The 12,860-nt window shown below is 34.1% G+C and overlaps 1 protein-coding gene across 3 annotated transcripts in view; it reads left to right on the top strand.

Moving 5' to 3' along the window:
• Positions 1-219: 219 nt before the first annotated feature.
• LOC128986289 (insulin receptor-like) overlaps positions 220-12,860 on the top strand; it is a 75,152-nt gene continuing 62,511 nt past the window's right edge. Inside the window, exons 1-2 of one of the 3 annotated variants that reach the window (XM_054406576.1) lie at positions 220-356; positions 2,085-2,248. The gene's annotated coding sequence lies outside the window, so the exon portion shown is untranslated. Of the gene's footprint in view, positions 357-1,951; positions 2,249-12,860 lie in introns of those variants that run through there. The other 2 variants (XM_054406578.1, XM_054406575.1) reach the window with 2 other exon arrangements.

Genomic DNA, 12,860 nt, shown 5'->3' with positions numbered 1-12,860 from the left:
AGGAACCGCATGGTGCAACGTGTAGTTGCATGTCTGGCCGCGGTAGGTACACAGCGCTAGTGTGTGTCTGGTACTGCTGGGCGCTGCTCTGGGTCAGGCTCTGGGTGGTGTTGGTGTTGGTGTTCTACCGTCGTTCCGTTTGTTGCCGCCGCGCGCCGCTGACGGTGGTCTATCCGGTCTATCCTTCCTTGACGCGAAGTGCGCTCACGAGGTGCGATAACCCATTTCCGGTTCTGTCTAGACGTGCATGTTACGTGACTTCCGTTGCAAACTGTTTCCGGGACAATAGTTTTGATTTAATTGTTGGTGCAATCCAGTGGTGTGTAATTTCATAATTAGGTAAAAAATCACTACCGGTAATGATCTTGAAACCTATCAAACTTATAGATTTGGGTAGCTTATAAAATAGATAAAAACTGTTTTTATTTTTTCCATTGTACTATTTTTAAAGTTTATAGTAAACACTTTATATTAATTAGCCTATTGTTGTTTAATTTTATAAATAACAATTAGTTGTAGTTAATGACTTTGTCAGTTTTTTTTTTTTTTTGTATAAAATAGAATGATTATGCTGTTCATTTCTAGAAGTTTATTTAGGCCTAAAGTTTTTTTTATTTAAATTGTATTTAATGGTAGTACAGGTACACTGAACTTCAGTAGAAACTGTTAAATTTTGTTGAAAGTTAAATGAAAATATTAGGTTGGTATTAACAAAATTACTACATTTTTTGTAGGTAAGTACAGTAAAAAGATATGTTGGTTCTAATACTGGACTCCAAAAAAATTATCAGTCACTGACAACTTCTTAAGATCTTTACGAGTAAAATATGTGTCTATAATTAGTTATAATTCTACTTTATTGCTGCGTACGTAATCTCCCGACATCCCCTAAGGTTTAGGGTTGGCCTAGTACAGTACACGCACTTTAAATTCCACACTAGAACTTAAACTAACTAAAATTACACGTTACACAGTTAATTCAATCAAATTTGTTTAGTGAATTTTATGGAAACTATTATTCCTGTAAGAATAAGAAACTCATAAGATTTAAATACAATTTTGATTAATACTGTAGTGCCAAGATATTAAGATGATCAATAAGTTATGATTTTAAAGACGGTTTTGACTTAAGCTGTGAATAAATTTAAAGTAGCCTACTATAATTTAGTTACAGCACAATATACATTACACTGCTATTTAATAAATCATTTATTCATTTATTTATTGAAAAGTAATTATTTGATGGATGTTTAGAAAAATATCAGTATTGACCATTTGAAACGTTTTTGCCGAACTGCTATTCTATTGTAATGCGTTTCTTTTCAAAGGAAAGTTGGAAGCTGCAATTACGATTCGGAACTGTATCATATGAATGTTTTCACTTTGATGCCAAATTACAGTTGTCAATTTCTCACTCACTAGTTTAAACTTTTAACCGACAAAAACATCAAACTTTATACCGCGTTGAGTATATTTTTAATTGAATTTTTTTATTTTTTATTCTAACTTATGATTTGTGCATTTTATATTCCTAAAAACGTTACATGTGACTTTAAAAGTACTGTATTGTATACGAAAACTTAAATGTAATCTTATGAAACTCGTTCCTAACGTTGCACCACAGGGGTTCAGAGACAAGTTTCGCGAATATCGAAGGGAAGGGTGATTATTACTGGGGGAGCATCGGATCGAAAATTGGGGAGGGCTCAGAAGGGCGAGAGAAGAAGCACTCCCTACCCAAACTACAATCCGCGTGTAAAACCAACGCTCCCCGTCTTATCGAGCGGGATTTTGGTTTGGGGGGTCTGTGACGTCATCCCCTCCCCTGTGACGTATCGAATTTTGGCCCCCGCCCCGACCCAGAGCCACGCCACTCGTTCACGGTTTTCATTGTGAAGGAGGCGATCGTAAGCAGTTTTGTTTACATCTGCGCCAACGTTCCCCTTCCAACTTCCAGCGATGTTAAACTTTACAGAGTTCAGTGTGAGCGGAGCCGGCCTACCGTCGTGATCGACGACTCCGGGTTCTCAATTCTCAAATTTCGTATTTTCGAGTTTCGCATAGCGTTTCTGCGGTGTTTTCAGTTTTAGTGGAGTGTTTGTTTTACCATTGGATGTGTGATTTTGTGTTGTGGTGTCTACTGTGTGAAATCAGTGATTAAACTACGTATATTATCTGTTTTGAACTATTTAACTATATTAGTTTCGAAATAAACAACATGGTGATAGGGTATAGTGATTTGTAGTCGGTAGGTTATATGGTTATAATAATGATAGTTTACACAAAACACAATTTTTGAGGTTAACTATTTCCAGTCCAAATTTTTTTATTATACAGAGTACCTACACAGATTTTGTTTGTGTTTACCAACTAGAATGTTTATTTTTCATCCATTAAAACGTAGTTAAACGAAACCATCTTGAGAAACCATCATTGTTGGTAATGATGTGTTGAATGTTCTTTACAGACATTTCCCGTCATTAGTTAGTAAAAACTCAAGAGTAAAGACCCTTTTACTCTGAGGTAAAAAGCGTCTTACAAAATTCCAGGACGGATTCTAGATTCCGAACCGTTTGATGTGTTTTAGTTTTACTAACCACTGATAAACACAATATAGAATTTACAATTCGAATAATTCATGATTATATAAGTAATTCGAGACTAACAAAGGAAATTGTCCCAACTATAAAATATTCAACTTATTACTATTTAATATTTATGCCAGTGGCGTCATTTCACCAAATCCTTGGGGGGGGGGGGCAAATACCGGGGGGTATGGGGGGTATGGAATACCCCCCAGCAAACAAGGGGGGTCCTTGCCCCCCCCGGAAAATTTTGCAGTTTTGAAACAAAAAAGAGGGCTTTAAGCTTATTTTAATTGTCAAAAACACTTCAATAAAAAAATATTATGAGTAAAATTTATTTAAATTTTGGCAGAAAGTTAATGAAACCAAGAATTATTGACAACAGACAGAAACACAATAATTTTATTCATCTAAGAAACGTGATCAATAGTTCCATGATGTATTAATATTATGTTTGTTATTAGATTCATGATTAATTTCTCTTGTACAACATTTTGCAATGAATACGGTTGTTCATAGCCTATAGTTTATAACAGTTTATTTTGGTTTTTAAATTAAATACAAGTATTTAAGAACTTAAAAGCAAATCAAATTTTATCACCAATAAAATCATTTGGCACAAAAGTACAAAAGGTCCTATTTAACTATATTAAATTGGTAGTCTACAATGTTCAAAATAAATTACGTAAAATTTAGACACATGTATAATTTTAATGCTTGAATAATTCATAAAAGTAAATGACAAAGCAATGCTTCTAAAAAATCTGAATTTTTATGTATATATATATAAACTAGAAGTAAGTGGTTTATCGTACAGCACCAAACAGAAAAAGTAAATGAATAACAAAACTACTAATTTATGTAAACTCTAAATGTGCTACCTAAAACAATAAAACAATAATAATTTTTGTTTCAAATTACTGTACAAGAATATACAGATTTGTGTCTGCTGTGCTTTTTAGGATTTGACAGGAGAAAATATTTGTATATTGGCTAGTACAGCATATTTTTTTCTCTATCCCAGGATCCAGGGGGGGGGGCTTGCCCCCCCTGCCACCCCCCAAATGACGCCCCTGAATTTATGCATTCCGCAAGTTCTTATATTAATGATTTAATAACTAAGCAATCCCATTGACGAACATTGTAGCATTGATACTCAATGATAATAGTCAACTAAAATGCTGAGTATGTAATGTGGGCCCATTAAGATAAGATTAATGTCCGATAAAAGTTAGTATTCGCTCGAGTCCAGTATTATTTAAATAAATGTAGGTACTATCATAGATAAAAGGACTTTTAATCTATGGTACTATTTCAATCGGAGGCACTAACCACATATGTCCTAGATTAAGAGGGTAATAAAAAATATGTAGGCCTAGGCTATACAATATTTGGGCAAAAGTAAGATAACAGCAACAGTTTACTAGGTTCTACCATTGACTACATATACTCAATATGCATAGCCTAGTATATAAAGTCAGTGGTTATACTGTATACTAATTGTTTTAGCTCTTGCCTATACAGTTACTCAACAGTAACAATACTGTACACTCCAATTTCGTCAACTGTTTACTTACCCTATTTGAACAGCACAACACGATTTTAAGGTTTTCTATAGTTATTACTGAAATTATACTAAATCAGCAACTACTTTTCATAATGTTTGCTCCCTACTATCACATGCTATACGTTTTCTAACGGTATCTATACGTGGTTTCTTTTGTCGTTGATGTTTGCGCGAGGCACAAAGTTATTAAAATTCCACATTATGTAAGTAGGCCACCGGAAGAAGTGATGGCGACGGTCGCATACCGCCTTAGCAGATGTTTTGGACTTCTGGCAGTAAAAAAAAAACAAGTTCACCTTGAGGCGGCGATCGATTGTTCGCGCCTAAACAACACACCTGTCAGTCCTGTCACACTGGTCCGTAATTTGGCGGGAATCGAACTTGTAAAAAACGCAAGGTGTTTGAATTGGTGATAATTACACACACTTGCCTCTCGTTTAAAGAAGGAAGTCTTAATAATTTTTGCGCAATGCGCAAAGTATACTCTCAACGTATCTCTTATTTTGAGGTCAGCTTTGTTCCGTAAAAAATGCACGGTGAATAAAAAATAAAAAAGTAGAAATTTTATTTATTGTAAACATTACAAAATGCTTTGGGGCCTAAATGTGTTGTAAATGTAACGCTAGTTAATACACGCAACACGTTCGAATTACAGGAATGTTACGATGCACTATATACAGCATCTTTCACTATTTACAGGACGTTCTTATTCAACCTAACCATAGATCTATGTTCAACCCATTGGTTAATATTGTAGCTTGTTAAATGGGTTCAGTTTTGCTATATTATTAAATTAGTTATTTCACAATGATGTAATTCCATAGCAATTTAAAAACAAAAGCATTATAAAACCATTAAAATAACAAACGTAATAAACCGAAGAAAAATAATTCCGATACAAGCATCCAAAAACATAATATGATAAATGTTTGCCGAAAAATCTATTATATTATTAAAGTGATACAATCAAATTTTATGTAAACGATTAAGGTCATTTACCAAATAAAACTATAGGCATATGCCACATCAAAATTAACTTTGTGCTTAGACTGTGTAGATTTGCCGAAAAGTATTATGGACGAATATCCTAAGGGCTCTGCCCCACAGGCTGATTTCAAAAGGGCTACGCCTGGCATGATTCCAATGTCTAAATGATTTGATTTAATTTAGTTAATGAAACAGCTGGTTATCTGGTAAAATGAACTGGTGTGTGTTTATTTACTCGAAAAAGATGTTTGTGACGCTTTATGTAGATTGAGGAGGGTTATGTTTGGTTTTAAAGTGAGGTTGTAGACGTTTTGTAAAGTATTGCTCAAAGTTTCATTTTTTAATTTATATAGTAAGCTACAAGTGAAGAGGCTTGACTTAAATTGAAGAATAATGTTAAAACATGTCATTCATGAAGCATTAATATGAACCAATTTATGATATTGCTATACTAGGTATGTTGTCATATTCTTATCGATCAATTTACATCAAAAGTAGGGGTTTGAAAGTAAGTAGGTTTACGCTTTTAAATCAGTTTATATTTTTAAACTAAATCATAGCGTTGCTGTATTTTAAAACACACATAAGCACCACATAGTTCTCTATACAGGTCACATTTTCTTCCCGTTGCAAAGCACGGGTATAGCAGCTTGTACTGGCCTAAACACAGTAGGTAGTTTTAATAATTATAGCCTACCCTCTTTTGAGCAAGATGGCCCGTAAAAAACAACCAACAGCAGAACAATATAGGAATTTGTAACATTCAAATTTTTTCTCTGAAAATGCAATATAAACATTCATTTCTACGTTACTGCATCTGTAGGCCTATTAGCATTGAGTATATGCGTGTATACTCAATGGCATTAAGTCTCAACGGTAATACCATTGCATTGACTATAAAATATTTATAATCCAAGGAAACGGTAGGGATTGGAGCCGCGTTTATCTACGTAGACGACGAAGATATAAAATAGGTTTAACAGTTCCTTTGTGGAACGAGGTGCAGTTTATAGTCCCATAAATACCCCCCTTTAGCGCGGCAGGCTGATAAAATATATAGTTTATAGTTTTAAACCATTATACTAACAAGTATAGCTGAGGTATTTTTAACATTAGGTATGTGGAAAGTTCCCTTTAGAAAGAAATTACGACCGTAAAGGAAAATTTATGAAAAAATGGATAGTTTTGCGCAAGGTTTCTATAATAGTCTTGACGATCATTTTAAGTATATGGTTTATGTGAGTGTGACATAATACTTTTAGTATACAAAAGTTCATGGGTCATTTGGGATTTATATATGGATATAGATATAGGTCTAACTACTTTAATAGTAGGCTTAGTCAAATTTTCAGTTATAAAAATCATTACCTTGTTTTTAAATAATTTAACACACTAGAGTAGAGTTTGGATGTGATTAATGCAAAATCGAGCAAGAGAATTTACTAATGTTTTGCTGTATAATAGTTTCTTATTGTTCATTTTCATCTAGCATTATATAGTTCATTTATATCGTTCTGCCTCATAAACTAATGAACTAATTAATTTATTCATGTTGCAGTGCTGAACATTTAACTGTAGAATAACATAGTTATTTTTAAAATTAAAATCAGATAGTCAATAGTGGTGTACAGGGTGAATAAAAAGTCAAGACCCCCCCCCCCCCGCCCTCTAATATTTTTCCAAGTAAATATACAGAGATATCCTTTTGGGGGTCTTGCAATCTTAGCAGGAAGTTTCATTTGTATGAGTTGAGTATCGTATTGTATTGTATTGAAGTTGCATGAGTATCGTCCCAAAAGGGGGGATTTGGGGGGCAACTCAAATATTTTAAATGTATACCCCCTTCAAATGACACCTCATTTTGAAGTGTTTACAAAAACTTAAACAATGGTGAAACCCAGAGTTCGCTATAAGTGAAGTTAGAACAGTTTTAAGTGAGTCGGAGTAAGAGTGAAATTGCCTCTGTGATGTACTACCAAGACTAAGCTAAAACGCCGTTTATTTCAAAGAACTCGAAATAAATCTGCGCTGGACTGAAATCAAAAACCACTAGACCACAGAATGCAACAAGTCCTAACCAGGCAGATTGGCATTGCAATGGCGCATTTATAATTACGACCTTTGCAAGATAAAGTACCGTAATCCGGCCAAAAGACATTACTCTATGCGGCTGGTAACGCATTACTCTTTGCTTGGCCTACGCTTTTGCCAAATGCTGCCAACTGTTGAATTATGATCATAAGTACGGTTTGGCGCATCGTGCAGGTCGTTGACCTTAATTGATATCAAGGCCATGCTCTGCCACAGCCGTCTCTTATCTCACATGTTCAGGAAGAGCTTACATTCCAACGTCAACCGACATGTGTGGAAAGGAGGACGTACTCAGTTGTGCAATTTTATTTTGTGGCGTGATCTGCTTCAAGGGTGTAAACGGAGAACCGGCCACCTCTGCCCTAATCTGCATATACAAGTTTGGTTACGTTATATTTAGTTAAATTATATAAATATGGCCCCTGAATTTGCGACCAGGGGCCGGGACCCCTACACTCGTCCAAGGGTCTTTTACAGAATGGAATTTAGTTAAAGAGAAATTATTGAGTAGGGAAGCGATTTATGGTTCGATAGAGAGTTGATATTTTAAAGAAAATGTAGCGATGATAAGAACGATGAGCAAAAGGTATCCAAAGAGGGGGGAAAATCTTGTGAGGGACATGCCCCGCCCACGATTCGTGTTGTCATCTAAAAATGTTTTATTCAAAGTGTATTGAAATTGGAACTTGTTGTATGATAATAGTTTAATTTGAAAGTTAGTTGATCTTAATTTCAAACAAATTGTTTCTAAATAAGTAATATTTTCTGTAAAACCATGTTACATAATGTGGATGTGCCGTATACGGAGGCCTAGTTTGAAGGCACCACTCTTCAGAAAATTCTAGCACCAGATTGTAAGTGGGTGAAATACACAGTACTGTATCTCCCGTACGATAAATACAAGAGATTTGTCTGCCACTCCAAAGTCTGAGTAAAGAATTCTTCAGAAAATATTACTTAAACATAATAACTCCGTGCTACAAACAAGTTTAACTCAAGCTAGATGCGGAATATATGAGTAGTTTTGAGTCCGATACAGGCGGTGCTGGTGCATAATTCTTCTTTATCTTACCTTAGAGTAATATTACTCTGAGATCATACGGAGGTTTTTGAACCAAAGAAGCTTATTTGCAAGTCCAAGTGAATTTACACAGCTCCCTTGTTCTATGCTAATCAGTTTGATTGAGGCAGAAAATTAAACGTCACTTAACCTTAGGTATTGATTATTTGAAAGTTGTAGAATTTTGAATTTGCCTCATAAAACTTTCAAACCTGCTAAATAGGACCGCTGAAAATAAAATGGGATAATATTTTAACCAATGTGTCAATGTTATAGTCATGACCTACATTTTAAAATTAACTAAATAAATTCTACAAACCACTTTGTCGACATGTCACATAATCGACACGTCATTTGACCGACATGTTAAACCAAATAAATGAGATAAGTTTTGCCTAGCTTACTATAATATTCGTACTCCTGGGGTTTAAATATATTGAATGTGAATAGGTTCATTCAATATCTTGACTAACTTAATGCGATTGTGTAACACAAACAATTCCCACAGTTAATGAGTTTGCCGAAGGCAACTAAACGAACGAGAGGGACAATTCGATTGTATAATTATGTCAAGGTTAGCAAATGCAGTATTCACAATGATCCCTTAGCCAAGTAGATTGACATTTTAAATTGCATTTCGTATTTACTATCTGAGGTAGCATTTACGTTGTTTATTTTGTGGAAAATAGGTTTTGTTAGTCTTCCAATGATTAAGTTGTGGACATCTCATTTCCAATATTCTTGGATAGTTTATCCTGAAAATAAACGTTTAATTGATCCACCGGATGCGTTGCTGTCAATTACAAATTCCTGTCAAATACCTTTCAACCCATCCAAACCGAAATGGCCATTTGGAGTAAACTGCTGCATGTTTTATCCATCGATCTCATTGGTTTTATCTGACTTTAAATATATCAAAGCATCACAAAATAATAATACAAATTTATTTGTTCAGCCAAAGTTAGCTTTTAGCGAATTTCCCTTTAGTATGTTTTACCATAGGTGGCACAGTAAGACCTAGACGCAGGACCGATTTACTTTTGTATTTGTAATAAGTTCCACGCGGATAATTTAGAGCTAACGCATTTGTTATATCTTATAACACCACTAGAAACGTGTATAAATTTATATTTCAGGCACAGTTTTCTCCCATTACCAACATTATTCAGCCCATTACAAACAGAACTAATGGGCTGGATATAGACTAAACATTGTAAGCTGTAAGGTCACTAAGTGTAGCTTCGCCCTGGGGGTTTGTCGCCCAGGCTTTGTCTCCCCACGTAAACATTGACTTGGTCGCCGACATCCAACATTGCCAAAAACAACCACCCTTGTTCTAAAACCCTGCTGTAAGAGTAACAGACAGTTACTAAATTACTCAAATATGTACCTTATGTCCAACTTAGTAATTTTAACCACTTCTACTTTGCTCCCCGGAATTCTGTGTTGTGAAAGAGACTAGTTCAAATAATAATTTATATTAACCAATAATGCATATCTATGAAAATACAACATACATGTTCTTCTCAAACAATTATTTTTGGTAGTAGTGAATTTATATTATAAAAAAATTATTGCGGACATTTCCCGTCACGAAATCTGAAAATGACAAAATAACTAAATTCAGTGCAACAAACTTCGATTTCCGTAACCAACAAAACTCTCTCAATAGGAAATGTTGAAGTTGTTAACTGTGCTACGCAAATTTACACACAGCTTTGCAAACTTCGCATTGTAATTTATTTCTGGAACATTGATTGAAGGTTCTTTTTTATTGAGGTACTAAATTATTATATAACTTGTTTAGTTAAATATGCATTTTTAAAGTCAACCATAATTCGTCGCTGTCAGACATTGCCTTTACACTCGTGAATAATGAAAAAATGTATCAATAAAAAACTCGAGACGAAAATCAATCATTAAAATTTTGATAAGTTTTCAACACTGGATTTATTAACACACTTAATTGACCAAAATGTCTTTAATTTGTCCCCTGAAGTACTATTGTAAATCATTTACAGGTTTTGGTGAATTTTCCGTATATGGAATAAGCTATTATCTCATAAATATTTAAAAGGTTTTATCTAAATTAATGGGGTGGAGAAAATTCAAGAAGGAAAATATTACTGTATTCACATCACTTAAATGTCACTTGCAACGAAAGTTTATATCAAACTAAATTTTACCAACGAATTTATGAAAATATAATCTATGTCATATTCTTGAACAAGACCTCTAGAAGTTGTGTTCCAATATGGTATCGTCTTTCGCACCAACCTTCAGACTGTCTAAACTAATCCGTTAAAACTAACATTAGAACAGAGTATTCAATAGGCATAAATTAAAAATTTAAATAATCTTTGGAAACTATTTTAGAAAGTCCAACAATAAGTAAGTCAGCACTAAATACTGTTAAAAACCCGTTATATTAAACAAACTTCAAGATAAACCGATGTCAGCTTGGTTCTCAGAAACCCGTTTTAATATTTTTATTAGAATTAAATTACAAGGTTGTCGCATAAAGTAACATCACTTCGGGCTTTGTGTGGTCGTTATAAAAAGTTAATTCAACGTTGTTAGTCAGACCGTATTCTTTATTACACTTTATAATAGCCTTTTCTTTCCCATGAATACTAAATCTGATGAAAATTTTGTTATTTTTATGATGTAATAAGCCATAATCACAATTATTTAAGTTATTTTTTGTTAAACAACTAAATAACAATGTTAATTATAAATTACAGTATTTTGTTGTGCGCTGCATTTTCGTTTAGTTCTACAGATAGTGAATATTGTTACATCGTAGTTTGTCTTGACACTCAACCAATTTCTTATGCTTTCAACGATTTCTTGGTGTAGTTAGGGATTTAAAATATCTGACCTTATAACTGATAGGTTTTTAGCGAATTTCCCTATAGGGAAGTAGCTATTACCGTAGGTGGCACGGTAAGACCTAGACCCGGGACCGATTTACTTTTTCATTTTGATGTCCCCAGAGGCCAAAAACACCATTCGTTCAAATTTTTATATATGTATATATATACGTCCGTGAACGCGATAACTTGAGTAATTTTTGTCCGATTTTGATGAAATTTGGTTTAAAGGTGTAAAGCAGGATAAACTTGAATGAGTTCGCGAACCAGCATGATCGGACCATGGGAACGGCGCTTTACGGGAGGTTTTATGGGGTAAAAATTGGTTTTTCTCACTTTTGACCCTCAAAACACAAAATTTCCCAATTTCTCTTTAGACCTTCTTAAAGAGCTTAAAAAAACAAATCATTTAGTATATAAAAGTATTTTTGTTCGGTTATTAGTAACGGAGAAAATTAAAAAAATTGTAAATTTAAAATTCCCATGTTATTCTTATGGAAAATATTGTCAAATGTTTTAGTTTGCTTGTTTATGGATATATTTTGATCAAACTTGGCAAATTTATTTATTTTGTACTAATCTATCAATGTTTTACTAAAAACACACTTTATTAGTTTCCTTGTAGCAGCAAACCTAGGTACTCATTACCCCTAATGTTATTAAAATATATTTAATTAAAAATCAATTCAGACAAATGGAAATTCGCTTAGTCGGCAGGTTTGCTGCGGCGGGGGTATTAGCAAATGATTTACAATGATCAGATTGCAATACATTCTATACAGACGTGCTTTCTATTTATCAATGGTTTATAATAAAAACCATAAATAATAAACCATTTATAATAAAACGTTTTCGTGTTTTTCGTTTGTCTAAAAGTATGTACATGTTCTCATTTAGGCTAACCAGTGGCGGGACCTGGGCGGGACTGCATCGATAAGATATCGTACAAGCACAGACAACATAATACTTTAATGGAAAGTCTGTGGTACAAGGCTGGTCTTGAATTAGCAAGTCTGGTGGTCTCAGTCACATTTGTTCATTGTCACAAGTTGTTTCATGTTTTCTTGTCCCAAGCTATTTTTGACGAATCTATATTGTTGTATGACGTCGGAGCGTCGAAGCAAGTAATCTATTTCAGGGTGGAGTGAGGTGTTGTAACCTTTATGAAATCTAACATGATTCAGAAACACAACACTATCACTTAGAATTACTAGGTTCACGTCCTTTTTAGCATATTTACAACTTCGGCATTTTTAACTTAGGTGGCACTAGAACTATCGGTAACTGCCACTGCGTTCACCCCAACGATCACATAAGACCAAAATGTGCTAAAAATTCAACTTTTTAGCTACAAAATCCACCGTTTTTTAACTTACCTGACCAAAAAATAAAGTAGCAGCCGACGAACTTTTTCATGTCATCTTTCAAAACTCTTTTAAAAGTTTCGACTTTATATGAATATTTAAAATAGAAAATACTAACTTTTAAGCTTTTAATTAAAACCAACAGTGTCATAGACTTATTGACTTCACTCATACGAAGTTTCAACCATATGACTTAAGTCTAAGTAGGCTAAATATCGAGTTATTTGAAAGCGGAACATTGAGTTTTTGTGCCGTTTTCATCGACATCTAGCGCTTCTAACCTAAACTAAGATGGCGGACCTGGCTTCACCTGCTTTAATGTTAGATAGGCGT

The sequence above is a fragment of the Macrosteles quadrilineatus genome, unplaced genomic scaffold (genome assembly GCF_028750875.1).
Source record: "Macrosteles quadrilineatus isolate MER2022 unplaced genomic scaffold, UCM_ALF_1.0 Scaffold_2__2_contigs__length_208266976, whole genome shotgun sequence".
NCBI classification, from domain to species: Eukaryota; Metazoa; Arthropoda; class Insecta; order Hemiptera; family Cicadellidae; genus Macrosteles; species Macrosteles quadrilineatus.
This window is presented reverse-complemented; position numbering and strand designations above follow the sequence as displayed.